Raw genomic sequence first — 16576 nt, 5'->3', positions numbered from 1 at the left:
TTCAAGTTTCTGCTCTCAACCAGATTTTGTTGAAATTACAAAGGAAGATTCTATCCTCAAAGAGGCTATGGTCTTACCAGAGAGACATTCAAGGAATTTTTTTGAAAATAGCAAGGTACACTGACTGTTTAACTGGCAGTGAAACTGACAACTGCTATTCCTCTTGTTGCATTTCAAGTTTCATAATTCTAATCCACAGTGTCACTTCACTTCCCAATTCCAACTGACATCTTTTTGATGTACATTTTGGGTTGATGCCTAAGGACATTTAAAAACAGTTTAGTGCTGAACATAAGCTGAATATATTCCCAGAATTCCCGTGCTAATCAATTATTTATCCCTTACATATGCTAAGACCAAAAATGAAAAAAAAAGTTCTATATTTCAGGTTGACAGGAGGTTTTGGGAGACTAGCAAGAAAAAAATACTTTTGGGTTTTAAGTCTTAAAAAATGAGCTTCCCAGTTCACTTATACTTTATCTAAACAAGGCAAAGATTATTCCTTTGCCACCAATTGTTAAAAATAAACATAAATTATGAGGAACTTATACTTCATATGGAGTGTTTTAGTCTTTTAACATGAGAGTTATTGGGATTTTCTCATACACCTAGTACACATACTGTGATTCTTTGGTTTTAATTCAAAAGGTAATAAAAATGCTAAATTGCCACTTCAATAGGGTCTTTTTATCCATGAACTTCTCATTTTTGTATACATATATATTTTTTTAGTTGGACTGCATGGCCTGTGGGATTTTAGTTCCCTCGACCAGGGATCAAACCCAGGCTCTCAGCAATGAGAACACAGAGTCCTAACCACTGGACCACCAGGGAATTCCCCATACATTTTTCAATAGACTTTATATTTTTAAGTAACTTTAAATTTACGGGAAAATTGAGAAGATAGTATTAATACAAAGAGTTCCCGTGTACCTGGCACCCACTTTCACCAATTATTAACATCTTAAATTGGTATGGTATACTTGTTACATTTAATAAATCAATATTAATACGTTATCATTAACTAAAATATATACTTTATTTGGATTTCCTTAGTTTTTTCCCTAATGTCCTTTTTCTGTTCCAGGATCCACCCAGGAAATCATGCTGAATTTATTTTATTTTATTTTATTTTATTTTTTAAAGGAGAATGATTTATTTATTTACTTTAAAATTTATTTGTTTATTGTTTTGGCTGTGTCGGGTCTTAGTTGCGGCACGTGGGATCTTCATTGCGGCATGTGGGATCTTTCGTGGTGGCGCGTGGGCTCTCTAGTTGTGGCGTGCAGGCTCCAGAGTGCGCAGGCTCAATAGTTGCGGTGCATGGGCTTAGTTGCCTCCTGGCGTGTGGGATCCTAGTTCCCCAACCAGGGATGGAACCCACGTCCCCTGCATTGGCAGGCGGACTCTCAACCACTGCGCCACCAGGGAAGCCCATGGAGGCTGGATTCTTAACCACAGGACCACCAGGAAAGCCCCCTCGTGCTGAATTTAGTTGTCATCTCTCCTTAGGCTCCTCTTGGCTGTAACAGTTTACAGACTTTCTTTTCCTGGGTAACCGTAACAGTTTTGAAGAGAACTGGTCTGGCATGTTGAAGGACGCCCGTCTATTGAAATGTCCTTGACGTTTTTCTCGTGGTTTGACTGAGTTTGTGGGTTTGGGAGGAAGACCACAGAGGTAAAGTGCCCTTCTCATCACATCATATCAAGGATACATACTGTCAACATGGCTCACCACGGTTGGTGTTGACCTTGATCATCTGGCTGAGGTGGTGTTTGTCAGGTTTCTCCACTGGAAATTATTGTTATTTTTTTAAGATTTTAAATTTTATTTATTTGTTTTATTTCATTTATTTATTTGAAAGCCTGCGCGCAGCAACAAAGACCCAATGCAGCCAAATAATAATAATAAAAATATATAAATAAATAAAATTAAAACACAGCTGTAAAAAAATTTTTTTCCAGTTTTGGCCATTGGGAGCTCTTTCAGTTGGCTCTTGTGCACCTTTGATACCTCTCCACCAACGTGAGAATTTTTTTTTTTTTGGCTGCACCATGCAGCATGTGGGATCTTAGTTCCCCATCCAGCGTTTGAACCAGTGATCCCTGCATTGGGAGCACAGAGTCCTAACCGCTGGACCACCAGCGAAGTCCCGCTCCAGGCTCATTTTGTATATTTCCTGCTAGAATCGCAGAATCAGCCATTTCTCCAAGGAGCCCTGGTTCCTTTTATAGGAGATGTTATTCACAAACCAAGATATGTGTGATCAGTGCTACTGTAGTGTCATTTCTTTCTTTTTTTTTTTTTTTGCCGTGCGGCATGTGGGCTCTTAGCTCCCCAACCAGGGATGGAACCCATGCCCCCTGCAGTGGAAGCAAGGAGTCACAACCACTGGACTGCCAGAGATTCCCCTTGTCATTTCTTTTAGACCCTCGTATTTGAGTATACTAATCTCTCTGTCTCTCTGCCTCTCTCTGTCTCTCTATATTTCATGTTTCTCTATGTTACTATCTGTATCTATATTAAGCTAAACATGAGTTCTTACTAATGTCTCCAATTCTAATGCCTTACCGCATCAATCATTCCAACAATAAGAAAACTAGCTACCATCATCTACCATCCATTTATTAATGCTGAATTTTTCAATTCCTGTATATACACAATACCTCAGGCCCCCAGTGGAAACAACGTCATCAACTAGACTGCAATGCTTACGTGCAATTCCCTTTGGCTTTAGCGTTAAAGACGTTTCCACAGTTACCAAGTGCAGCATATTTCCCCTCATCCCCTTCAGTGATCCCCTTCTACATTTGTAATTCAGTTAGATTCTTTTGTCATAATCTGTATTCATTCCTGGGATCGTCCAACCTTGTGGGTTTTTTCTTCCCTTTTAGTATGCCTTGTACTTTTTCATTGAAAGTGAGACATGATGTATTGGGTAATAGGAATGGAGCTAATTAGGCCTTTAGTTTGAGGTTTTTACGTTCATCTGGCTAAGAATGGGCTTCGTTCAACGCTTGCTATAGTTGTACATGGCTGAGTCTTCAGTTTCCTCTAGTGTCTTTGATTTTGGGTTTCCCTGGAGACTCCTTTTTATAAATATTTTTAAAACATATATATATATTTAAAATATATATTTAGTTATATATATATATATATATATATTTTTTTTTTTTTTTGGCCATGCAGCATGTGGGATCTTCCCCCACCAGGGATCAAACCCCTGGCCCCTGCAGTGGAAGCCTGGAGACCTAACCACCAGACCTCCAGGGAACTCCCAAATATTAGTCCTTTAGTGAACCTATATTCACAAATCATTTTTTAGCTTCCCCCCGCTTCTTAGTGAGACAACTGGGAGGAACTGGGAAATACCCTTTCCCAAGGCTGGATGAGGCTCTGGTAAAGACTTTTACACTGGAGAGTAAGCCTTTGTAATGGAGAATATGTTATTTTACAAGGTTACCCCCCACCCGCTGTGACCCCCAAACAAGAAGGGATCTTTCTTGGTTCTGTGCTGTGAGAACCTAGTGGAATTGCTGGAGGTAAGACCCACAAAGCTGTGGGAGTCCTCTAAGACTGCAGCACCCTGGAGTTTCTAATTTTCATACTAGTCCACACTCAGCCTCCAGCAAATCATCAAAATTACCAGAGTTTATGGCTCTAGCAGCTTCTGTTCCAGTAAGCAGATCTCACCTGTGCCTCTGGTTTCACCTGTTTCTCCAGATTTCAGCGTGATTTCCCCCTGATATTTTAGTTCTTTCATGAGTCTAGGAGAAGTTATTGATTTTCAATTTATTCAGCTTTTTTCTTGCTGTGGGGATAGCGTGGTGACTTCCAAGAACTTTAGAAGTCGGAGATGAAACAGGAAGTTGCACGTGCATTTTTAAAGCTGGATTACCATACATTTTCACAGAAGCTTTTTAAGCAATAAATGAAAAGCAGTGTATCATGAGTGACTAGGACAGGAGGACGCAGATTGCCAGATGTGCACTGGCTATGGCTTTCAAAGAAATCACTGTTCCCAAGGCCTACTGTTACGTAGCTGAGCATGAAAATAAAAGACCTGAAGCCCCTGAGGACTCATGTCTGTTCTCTTCCTTCCAACCAGGTCATACTGAAACATTTCAGCCACATAAAAAAGGCATGGTCTTGGGAGTGACATGTACACACTGCTATATATATATTTTTTTAATGCATCTTTATTGGAGTATAATTGCTTCACAATGCTGTGTTAGTTTCTGTTGTACAACAAAGTGAGTCAGCCATAAGCATACATATATCCCCATATCCCCTTCCTTTTGAGCCTCCCTCCCACCCTCCCTATCCCACCCCTCTAGGTGGTCACAAACCACCGAGCTGATCTCCCTGTGCTACGTGGCTGCTTCCCACTAGCTATCTATTTTACATTTGGTAGTGTATGTATGTCGCAATGCTACTCTCACTTCACCCCAATTTCCCCCTCCCACCCCATGTCCTCAAGTCCATTCTCTATGTCTGTGTCTTTATTCCTGCTCTGCCACTAGGTTCATCAGTACCATTTTTTTTTAAATTCCATATACATGCATTAGCATATGGTATTTGTTTTTCTCTTTCTGACTTACTTCACTCTGTATGACAGACTCTAGGTCCATCCACCTCACTACAAATAACTCAACTTCATTTCTTTTTATGGCTGAGTAATATTCCATTGTATATATGTGCCACATCTTTATCCATTCATCTGTGGATGGACATTTAGGTTGCTTTCATGTCCTGGCTGTTGTAAATAGTGTTGCAATGAACATTGTGGTACATGACTCGTTTTGAAGTATGCTTTTCTCAGTGTATATGCCCAGTAGTGGGACTGCTGGGTCATGTGGTAGTTCTATTTTTAGCTTTTTAAGGAACCTCCATACTGTTCTCCATAGTGTTTGTATCAATTTACATTCCCACCAACAGTGCAGGACGGTTCCCTTTTCACCACACCCTTTCAGCATTTATTGTTTCTAGATACACTGCTATATTTAAAATGGATAACCAACAAGGACCTACTGTACAGCACAGGGAACTCTACTCAATATTATGTAACAACCTAAATGGGAAAAGAATTTTAAAAAGAATAGATACATGTATCTGTGTAACTGAATCACCTTGCTGTACACCTGACACTATCACAACATTGTTAATCAACTATACTCCAATATAAAATAAAGTTAAAAATAACAGCAACAAAAAAAAGCCGTGGGCAATGCAGTGTGTGTGTGTGTGTGTGTGTGTGTGCATGTATGTGTGTGTGTTAAGTTTTTTTGAGGGGGATGCTTACAAGTAAAGAAAAGCAAAACTTAATTGGCTTGGTTTATGTAACAGGAAGTTGAGGTCTAGATTCAGGTGAACTAATTGCAGTGATTCAGATGATGGCACCAGGATCCACCTTCTTCCCATCTCTCTCTGCCTTTAGAGGGTCTGGGCTCTGCCCCAGACTCCACCTCCAGCTGCCTTCCCTGTTGCCCCTCCTAGGCCCCCCTTCGTGGTTTCAGCTGCTGTCATGTCGGAGTTCAAACCCTCTGACCATGCCATGCTCTGCCTCTTGCTGTCCTACTGAACAATATTGTGTTCATATCTTTTTCATATCTGTATATAGGGCTACCTTCCACTATGAGTGAATCACCATAATTTATTAAATTAACAACCTATTTACAGACATTTGTATTATTTTACTTTTCTCTATTACAAGCAAAGCTCTAGTATTTATCCTTGCAAATATACCTTAGCTGGTATTTTCGAGGACAGATTCTTACAAGGGTATTAATAGGTCTAGGGGTACTGATCATACTCCTTTCAGCCTCCCAGAGATAAAGATTTGACAAAAGCTGTTTTATCAGTCACATTTTATTTCTCTACTTTATTCACAAACTAGTAAATGTTTGGTCTAATCAAAATGTGTTACGTCTGGGCTCCCCTGGTGGCGTAGTGGTTGAGAGTCCGCCTGCAGATGCAGGGGACACGGGTTCGTGCCCCGGTCCGGGAAGATCCCACATGCCGCGGAGTGGCTGGGCCTGTGAGCCATGGCCGCTGAGCCTGCGTGTCCGGAGCCTATGCTCCGCAAAGGGAGAGGCCACAGCAGTGAGAGGCCCGCGTGCCGCAAAAAAAAAAAAAAAGTGTTATGTCTATGACAATTCCACGACCTAAGGGACTTATTTTTGAAGACATCTTCCTTTGGTCTTATTCTCTTTTAAATTAAAATTCTCTTTTTAAACCACAGGGTTATAGCTTTTTTTCCCTCCTCTAAAATTCTACTATTCTTAGATTCAGGACATATCTGACTGGACCCAGCGTTTCCTCTAAGATAGTGTGGTCATTTTCCACTACATCCCTCCCACGTGGTCAAGACTAAGCTTTGTGTAGCAGTTACTCTCATCTAACATTTCAATTTGAGCAGTTTGGGACTTTCCTGCTGGTTCAGTGGTTAGGACTTGGCGCTTTCACTGCTGGAGTCTGGGTTGGATCCCTGGTCAGAGAACAAAGATCCTGCAGGCTGTGCAGCCTGAGCAAACTAAACAAACAAACATCAAATAAATAAATAAATAAATGTTAACAGTTTAATTTCTAACCAAGAAAGTTGAGGACATATCTGATGCTCCACTTTCAACAGAATGAGACTTTTCATCAACGAACAGACAATTCAATCCTCTTTGTGTTTCTTGTGCTGGTTTTGCATCTCATTTGGGGAACACATGACTCATTTTCTCCATGTGGTCTGGTGGTCTCCCTGCAACACACCTCCTGCACCCCCTTTCTCATTTCTGCTTTCCCAAATGCTTTCCACCATTTCCCTACTAGAAGGTGTATTTCCCCAACAGGTGTATACGTTTTGGATAGAAAGTACCAGGTCATCTCTCTTTTAATATGTTTTTTTTTTAGAACAAAGTGTACTCCCTTATTTTCTTATTCATATGATGAATTTGATATAGCTCATTCTCAGTGACTTTATAAGACCATTTTCCATATTCATGTATTCAAAGTTCACTTTGCTTAGTACCCAGGGTCTGGACGTGGCATATCGCGTGTTACAGGGATACGGATTCATTTAAACCCTGTTGTCGTGTCCCAAGAATTACCGGAACAAGGGTTTCCTCTGTTTTCTCCTATATTACTAACATCTGAACTAGCCCGGACTGAAATCTGCTTCTTTCCTGCTGTATTTTCAATCTGTCACACAAGGACTGAAAACCATTGGTTCTAGCCTCTGGGCTTCTACTAGAAAGCATGTCCAAAGTTGAGTAGAAATGCAGTGTGCTCTACCTGTGGAGTAGTTGACTGCAAACCATCAGGTCATTCAGCAGGATTTTCTTTTTCTGCTAGCCATTCCTCCTCCATGATCAAAATGGTTTCCATGTTTTCACAGAGCGAAAGTAAATGTTTAGTTTTGAGGCAGAAGCTTCATTACTTAATCTTTGTACATATACCCGGGCATCTGTGCACATATTTTGAGATGTAATTATTAAATGATGATCCTATTAAAATGAAATGTGGAACCTAGTCAAAGGAGCTGCTATCAGGAATTTAGTGAGCACTAAACCCCCGGTTCCCACAGTATGATCTAAGAGCCCCAGGGAACCCCAAGACCTTTCAGGGGTTCACGAGATCTAAACTATTTCACAAAAGAACTAAGATGCCATTTTCCTTTTCCGTGGTGCTGACATTTGCACTGTGCTCACATCACAACAGATTGAATTCAGAAGCAGGTATGAGATTCTGTCACAGAGAGTTTGCAAAATGTGGACCGATGCTACTCCTCTCACTAATTTTTTATTTCAGAAAATAGTTTTTTTTAAATGAAATACATTGAGGGACTTCCCTGGTGGTCCAGTGGTGAAGAATCCGCCTTCCGATGCAGGGAATGTGGGTTCCATCCCTGGTCGGGGAACTAAGATCCCACGTGCTGCAGGACAATTAAGCCCGAGTGCCGTAACTACTGAGCCTGCACTCTAGAGCCCACGTGCCACAACTAGAGAGAAGCCTGCAATGAAGAGCCCGTGTGCCACAACTGGGACCTGTCGCAGCCAAATAAATAAAAATAAAAACTTTACAATATAAAATAAAATAAAAGACATTGACATGTAATGGGTTGAATAAGTATATATTCAAAACTTTTTTCAATTTAATTTGTAATACAGTACATATCAATAGATATAATTCACCTAAACAAGAGCTCTTCAGGGTCCTTAATTTTTAAGAGTGTAAAGGGCTCCTCAGCCCAAGATCTCTGAAAGCTGCTGCACTAAAATGATTATTCAAAATCAGTCTGGATCTTACATCTTCTTTTGAGTTTTTTTTACCTCACAAAGGTGGGGAAATTCTATCGACTATTTCCATCCTCACCTATATCATAGGCTTTTATTATAACAACTCTTATATGTCTATAAATATAAATAAAAAGGAAAAGGGAATTGGAAGCCCCATCCCATAGAACCCAGAAAATACATACCCGTGAGTAAAAAATCTGTCCCTGAGAAATACAAATTTCTTCTGGTATGAGCTGAAGTGTATATAATTGTGTGTCAAAGTAATTAAAATGTTACTTTAAAAAAAAAAAGAGGATCATGTCATCCTAGTCTATTCCCAACTCCCATTTCTGTAAAGTCACCATCTCATAGCCTTTTTTTAAACAGCCTTCCTGAAATATAATTCATATATCATATAGTGTATAATTAGATGGCTTTTAGCATATTTAAGAATTATGCATCCGTCACACAATCAATTTCTGAACATTTCCATTACCCCAGAAGGAAATCCTGTACCCATCAGCCATCGCCCCTCAACTCTCCCACACCCTCCAGCCCTTGGCAACCGCTAACCTACTTCCTGTCTCTACATTCACCTATTCTGGACATTTCTTATAAATGGAATCATGCAGTATGTCATCCTTTGTGACTGGCTTCTTTCACTTAACATCATGTTTTCAAGGTTCATACAGATGTAACATGAGTCAGTATTTTATTTCTTTTTATTGCCAACTAATATTCTATTGTATGACTATACCACATGTTAGGTATTCATTCATCAGCTGGTGGGTATTTGGGTGGTTTCCACTTTATGGCTCTTATGAAAAATGCTGCTATGAACAGGAGTGGACAAGTGTTTGTGTGAGTATGGGTTTTCATTTCTCTTGGGTATAAACCTAGGAGTGGAAGTGCTGGGCCAGATGGTAACTCTATGTTTGAGATTTTGACAAACGGCCAGACTTTTCCACAGGGGCTGAGCCATTTTACATTCTAACTAACAACATACAAAGGTTCTAACTTCTCCAGACCCTCACCAACGCTTGTTATTTTCCTTTTTAAAAATTCTAGCCATTCTGGTGGGTGTGAAGAGGCATCTCATTGTGGCTTTGGTTTCTCGTGGTCTTTTCATTGGGAAATGAAGATTGGCAATTGGCAAATTCTAGTATCTCAGGTTTTAGATGCCCAAATTCCTAAAACTCTTATTCTAATGGGGATGCTAACCTCAACCGTTTCACCTCCTAAGTAATTAAATTAAGTTTAGTGCAATTTTATTTCTGTAGGTCATTTTGATAACCTATTATCTGTCAGCATGATCCAGAGAATTCAGAAGCCCCATGCGTAGTCACAAGCTCGCTGAGTTGGTTCTCTGTTCTCCCGGACGTAGAATCTATTAGGCAGCGCTGTGTGAAGTCAAGAGCACTGGCTTTGGGTCAGACCCAAGGTCAAAATAATCTCTAACTCTTCCCAGCCATGTGAACTTCATTGTGTAATTTATTTCCTCTCTCCAGTCTCAGTTTCTTCATCTATAAAATGGGACATCACCACCTATCTAAGATCAATATGCTGTAACAGTCAGAGTCATGAGCTCTGGAACCGATCTGCCTGGATTTGTAATCCAGCTCCGCAACTTCTAAGCTCTGTGACCTTGGGCAAGTTGCTTAACCTCTCTGATCCTTTGTTCATTCATCTGACACCTACTCACAGAAGTGAGATAAAGACCAAATGATGAAACTATGTAAAGTGGATGGCATATAGTAAAGCACTCAACAAATGCTAGTTAGTGCTGTTATCTAATAGTAGTATTATTATGAAATTAAATAAGGCAAAAATGGGAAAGTTGGATGATGCCAAGTGTTGGGGATACGAGGAAAGAGTAACTTTTGTTGACCAACCTGGTAGAACTTAGTCAAGTTAAACATGTGTTTACTTTATGACCCAGCCATCCCATTCCAGTGTATATATTGCAGAATAATTCTCAGAAAAGATCCACGAAGGAACATATGTATGAGAATGTTCATCAAAGTGCCGTGGGGCGGGGGGGCAGGAGTTGGAGACACTTGTTACGGAGGACACGGATAAATAAAATGTGGTGGATACACGGTAGTTCACTATTCAGCAGTTAGAGAGCTACATATGCAACTAAGAACAGACACAGACCTTAAAATATGGTGTTGCACAAAAAAAGGGGAAAACCAAATATATTAGCTGGGGATTTAACCAGGAAAGCAGAAAACATTTTAAGCATTTTAAAACAGACAGGGAATTTAATATGGGGAATTGGTTACACAGGTGATGAAATATTTGAGAAACCACCAAGGGACAGGTGAGGCAGCCTAGGTGTTCACAACAGCAGGAAGTCATCACCACCATCCAAGGTTGGAGGGACAAGGGGATGAAATGATGTGACCTGAGTCCAGGGGCTGAGGTCATTGGGCAGAAGCTGGACCCGTGGCAGGGGGAGCTGGAGCTATGGGGAAACACAGCTGCTGCAGGAGATCCTAAAAAAGAGAGACAGAGGAGCATGCACCCTATTCTCCCTTCGCCCATCCTCAGAGCTCCTGCTGTGCCCCCCACTAGCTAACCTCGGCCAGAGGCTGACCAGGGAACCTGGCAATGCTGCTTGCAGATGTCAGTCCACCCCTACCTCCCCACGTCACACCACCCTGCACTGCCCTGTGATACCAAGCAGAGCACGGAAAGAACAAGAAATGGATTTGAGAGTCAAAGACACCAGCCAGGCACATGCCGCGGAGCGGCTGGGCCCGTGAGCCATGGCCGCTGAGCCTGTGCGTCCGGAGCCTGTGCTCCTCAATGGGAGAGGCCACAGCAGTGACAGGCCCGCATACCGAAAAAAAAAAAAAAAAAAAAGACACCAGCCAGCACATAGTTATTTATGTAAATTACAAATACATACACATTCAAAAAAACCTTCTTATTTCACAAAGAACCTACAAAATGAGAGACACATAGAAAACACACGAGAATAATTGTCCATGCAGGGATGAACCAGGGAGTACGAAATGGGGCTAAAAGGGAATAAACAAATAAATGAAACAAGAGCAGGGCTTTGCAGGAGCCGAAAGATACCTGCTCACAAACCGAAAAGTACCATTAACTAACACCAAGGAACATAAAAAAGAGGTTGAGCTGAAAATGACTATAGGGTAAGGGAATGTGATACCAGCTGTTGTTTAATTCCAATAGAAAAAGGGAATGAACATTTAGGTCATGAATTATTAGCACCTTAGCAGGTATGTCAATTCTCACCTTCTTGCTTCTTAACAAAGAATCACAGAATCTAGAGTTGTAAAAGGACTTAGACCCTTTGCATCTTCTGGAAGGAACTTAATGTGTTAGGAAGACCACAGGGTTTACAGTCAGGGAGACTTGGGTTCTTACTGGCTGGAGGACTGTGTGCTTGCTAAACCTCTTGGCACCTCAAAATCCTCACCTATAAAATCAGGGTGTAATAAATACCTTGCAGAGAAGGGTTGGAAATGATACACATACCACAGTAAGCAGAGTGTCTGGGACACAGTTGACTTTCAATAAATGGGAGCTATCATCTAGTCCAGATCCCTCACTTCGCAGAGAAGGAATGGACACTACCATCTCATGGAAGTTGGAGGCATATCCAAGATCCTATAGGAAGAGCAGAGTTGATTACGGATTTTATTTTATTTATTTATTTTTGGCTGTGCCGCTCAGCTTGTGGGACCTTAGTTCCCCCATCAGGGATGGAGCCCAGGCCACGGCAGTGAGAACATGGATTCCTAACCACTGGACCGCCGGGGAATTCCCTAAATAGATTTTAAATATGGATACTTAAAATCCATCATCCGGAATTCCCCGGCGGTCCAGTGGTTAGGACTTGGTGCTGTCACTGCCATGGTGCGGGTTCAATCCCTGGTCAGGGAGCTAGATCCCACAAGCTGAGTGGCACGGCCAAAAAAAAAATCTTTTAAAATGGATTTCATGGGGATATACCTAGGACTGGAATTGAAGGTATGATTTTAGGATAAATTCCTAGAAGTAAGATTGCTGTGTCAAAAAGTTAATAAATGTATAGTTTTGTTAGATACTGCCAAATTCCACCCCCCAAAAGACTGTACATGTTTGCATTTCTACCAGAAATTTATGAGAGTGCCTTGAACACTTTTTTCCATTTATTTATTTATTTCATTTATTATTTTTGGCTGTGTTGGGTCTTCGTTGCTGCGCGGGGGCTTTCTCTAGTTGCGGCGAGCAGGGGCTATTCTTCGATGCGGTGCGCGGGCTTCTCACTGTGGTGGCTTCTCTTGTTGCAGAGCACGGGCTCTAGGTGCGCGGGCTCAGTAGTTGCGGCACACGGGCTCAGTAGTTGTGGCTCATGGGCTCTAGAGCGCAGGCTCAGTAGCTGTGGTGCACAGGCTTAGTTGCTCCGCGGCATGTGGGATCTCCCTGGCCCAGAGCTCGAACCCGTGTCCCCTGCATTGGCAGGCGGATTCTTAACCACTGCGCCACCAGGGAAGCCCCAAACACTTTTTTAAAAGAGAAAACATCCTGATTTATACAGTGAGCAACTTCAGTATTACCTATAAGAAATATTTCATACGTACATGATATTCCCTAGGTTTTTCAAAGAATAGATGGGTGAAAAATTTCTGTATCTTTTTTTAATTGAAGTATAGTTGATTTACAATGTTGTGTTGCTTTCTGCTGTACAGCAAAGTGACTCAGTTATACATATATACATACTTTTTTATATTCTTTTCCATTATGGTTTATCGCAGGACATTGAATTTAGTTCCCTGTGCTATACAGTAGGCTCTTGTCCACCCAGAAAAATATATATCTTTGCATGAAGCTTTTTCATTCCACAAAACAGCTTGTCATCTTGATATTAACAGCCAATGATACTAGTTCCATATTCTTGCCTCTTAGAACTTGAAGTGCGGATTCATATTGCCAGGTCTAAATTGGTAGTTCTCAAATCCTAGAAGTTAGATTCAAAACTTTATCAAGAAAGTTTAACAAGGCATGAAACATCTTTAGGTCAGAATGAGAGACATATACATCGATATTGGCTGCACTTTCCCACCATTTTGAAACAGTCTTCCTGCCATTCTCAATGACGATTATATTCCCGCTTCTCGGAGCTTCTGCTCTGCTCACTCAAAACCGTTAATTTATCCTGTTACAGATTGTTTAGTGTGGGTTGTCAAGACCTATAAAGAGCTTGTGAGTTTACTCTTCCTGCAAGCTAACAAGTCAGCCTACCAGAGTTTCATGGATGCTGACAGACCACACAAAAGTCCAAGTCCGAGACGGAAGATTTTATGACTCACAGTAACAGCAGCAGGCAGAATACCAGCATTTTCTTGCACTGCTTCCCAGAGCCCTAGTAGCCACAGGGCAATGGGAGAAGGGTGAGGTCACACCCGCACATGGAATGGGCTGCATTACAGGAGAGGAAACTTCAGTTTAGGGAGCCCAAATCTTTTAGAATGGGCATAAACTTGACTCTGCTCTGGTCACTCTACAAATGACTTTGACATCCTGTAGAATTAAAAAAATAAACAGACTTCACTTGTCTAAGATAGGAAATCCAGGACCCCAGTACAAAAGGGGTAATAGCTCAAGTCATCACCATCATCAATACCATCCAAATTGGATTAAGATTTATGGACTTGGTTGGGGGAGCAAATAATATAATTTGGCATATTAAAAATATTTGTCTAGGGAAGTCCCTGGCGGTCCGGTGGTTAGGGCTCGGCACTTCCACGGCAGGGGTTCAATCCTTGATCAGGGAACTAAGATCTCCCAAGCCACGTGGTGCGACCAAAAAAAAAAAAAACTGTATTCAAAAAAATTCTCGGTCTATTTTTAGAGATTCATAATCCTGCGTGTATGGGTGGGAGTGGATGGGGAGAGGCAGAGGAAGCAAATTTTGGTTCAATCCCTGGTCAGGGAACAAAGATCCCACAAGCCTCACGGCACGGCCAAAAAACAAGAGTTTTTCCATATCATATTTCTGCGGCAATTTAGTGCCTAGAGAAGTTTTTGCACTCTTTATCATGTGCCACTCTGAACTACTGCCATACAGGTTCATCTCTTAATCTGGCCCTAATCACTACCATCACGGTGAACAGGAGCTATCTACTGAGTATTTATTATATCTTTGGTGCTCTGTTAAGCGCTGATCTAAGAAAGGTAGGGAGGTAGGAAGGGAATCGATATTTTGTGTCAGGTGCTGCGCTAGTACACAGTTTCCCTTAGTCATCACAGCTCTAACTAAGGCCCAGAAGGGCAAGTAACTTAAATGATGGTAATAAGTGACAGAACCGGGTTCAAAATTTTGACATCAAAATCCATGGTGAGTTCAGAAAATTCACCTTGGAATTCAAGAACATTGTAACTCAGGGAAGAGCTCTGTGCAATGAAAGAATAGTACTAATGTATGTTGAATATTAAATGTGATTATAGACAATTACAGGACAATTTCCCTAGTTAGAACGATTACTGCCATAGTCTAGGGTAGTAGTTAGGTCTCTCACCCACTGCTCCGTGTACTCAAGTGGACCAAGAATGGTTTTCTGAGGAAGTTTTAGCAGAGTGCATAGGTGGGTAACATTTGTTTAGGGATTTGACTCGGATGCTCACTTTAATTTTCACCAGAGGAATTTAAACTCAAATCTTACATTTCTACTACCTTGCTTTTTACTTCAGAGAAAAAGCATAAGTCCTCAGACTAGAACTTCCTCAACCTCTTTGAGCTCCCCATCCCAAACTGTATCTGGCATTTGCACCCCTTTTTTAAAAATTGAAGTATCGTTGATTTACAATGTTGTGTTAATTTCTGCCATATAGCAAAGCGATCAGTTATACACACATAGACATTCTTTTTTGTATTCTTTTCCCTTATGGTTTATCACAGGATATTGAATATAGCTCCCTGTGCTATACAGTAGGACCTTGTTGTCCATCCATTCTATATATAATAGTTTGCATCTGCTAACCCCAAACTCCCAACCCATCCCTCCCCCACCGCCCTCCCTCCTGGCAACCACAAGTCTGTCCTCTATATCTGTGAGTCTGTTTCTGTTTCATAAATAGGTTCATTTGTGTCATGTTTTAGATTCCACATATAAGTGATATCATGCGATATTTGTCTTTCTCTGTCTGACTTACTTCTCTTAGTGTGATAATCTCTAGGTCCATCCATGTTGCTGCAAATGGCGTTATTTCATTCTTTTTTATGGCTGAGTAGTATTCCATTGTGTGTGTGTGTGTGTACCACATCTTCTTGATCCACTCACCTGTTGATGGACATTTAGGTTGCTTCCGTGTCTTGGCTACTGTGAATAGTCTGCACTCATTCTTGACTCCTTGCCCCTGCTCACGTTGAAGAGATGCCCTCCCCCATCTAGAGCTGATATCTACACCCAGCACCCTCTTTCCTCTTCCAGTCCAGCTCCATCAAGTATCCTTTCTCAGATGGTGTCTTTAACCTTTAAGTCTCTACCAGCTCTTTCCTATCAGCATTTAAACTTGAACCAGGCTTTGCCTCCTTAAATGACTCTTCCTTTATCCTGTATATATTTTTCTGTGTAATATGTTATTTCCTTCCTTCACAGCCAAGCTTCTGTGAAGAACTGTCTGTATTCATGGTCTTTGCTTCCTATTTCCCATTAAAATGTCGACCCACCACAATCACTACAACAAAGTAAAATGGGCCAAAATTGGTGCCTCAGTTTTCTCATCTCTAAAATAAGGATAATAACAATACCCACCTCAGGACTGTGGAGATTAAATGGATTATTATATATAAAGACCTTAGGACAGTGCCTGGCACATAATACGCTCTGGAAGTGTTACCTATCATTACTAATATTATAATCGTTTCTTAATTACACAGCTGCAAGCGTAAGGATAAGAAAAAGAGAACCCTCACTGTTTTGCCCAACTAAACAACAGCTACAGCTATTGGAAAGCGAATTTTTTAAGGACACATTCCAGTAAATGGCTTAATAGGCTGTAAACCCCATTTATGCATGTCTCTTATTCTTTGTTCTGTTCCCAGAGCTCGGCACAAGGTCTGGCATAGAGCAAATACTCAACATCCATCTATCTTCTATCATCTGTCCATCTAATATTTATCTATCTTAATGGATAGGCACTGGATAACAAACAGTAATAGAATTATTCTACCTCCAAAAAGAACTGGATATATCTGCCGGCTCGCTTTATTCTAAAAATTCGTTTAAATTTAGTATACTTTTTTCGTTTATTCAGAATCAACCATAAACTACACCCACAGCCAGCCAGAGGC

The sequence above is a fragment of the Pseudorca crassidens genome, chromosome 8, assembly GCF_039906515.1.
Source record: "Pseudorca crassidens isolate mPseCra1 chromosome 8, mPseCra1.hap1, whole genome shotgun sequence".
NCBI classification, from domain to species: Eukaryota; Metazoa; Chordata; class Mammalia; order Artiodactyla; family Delphinidae; genus Pseudorca; species Pseudorca crassidens.
The sequence above is the reverse complement of the archived record's forward strand: the minus strand, read 5'-3'. Positions refer to the sequence as shown.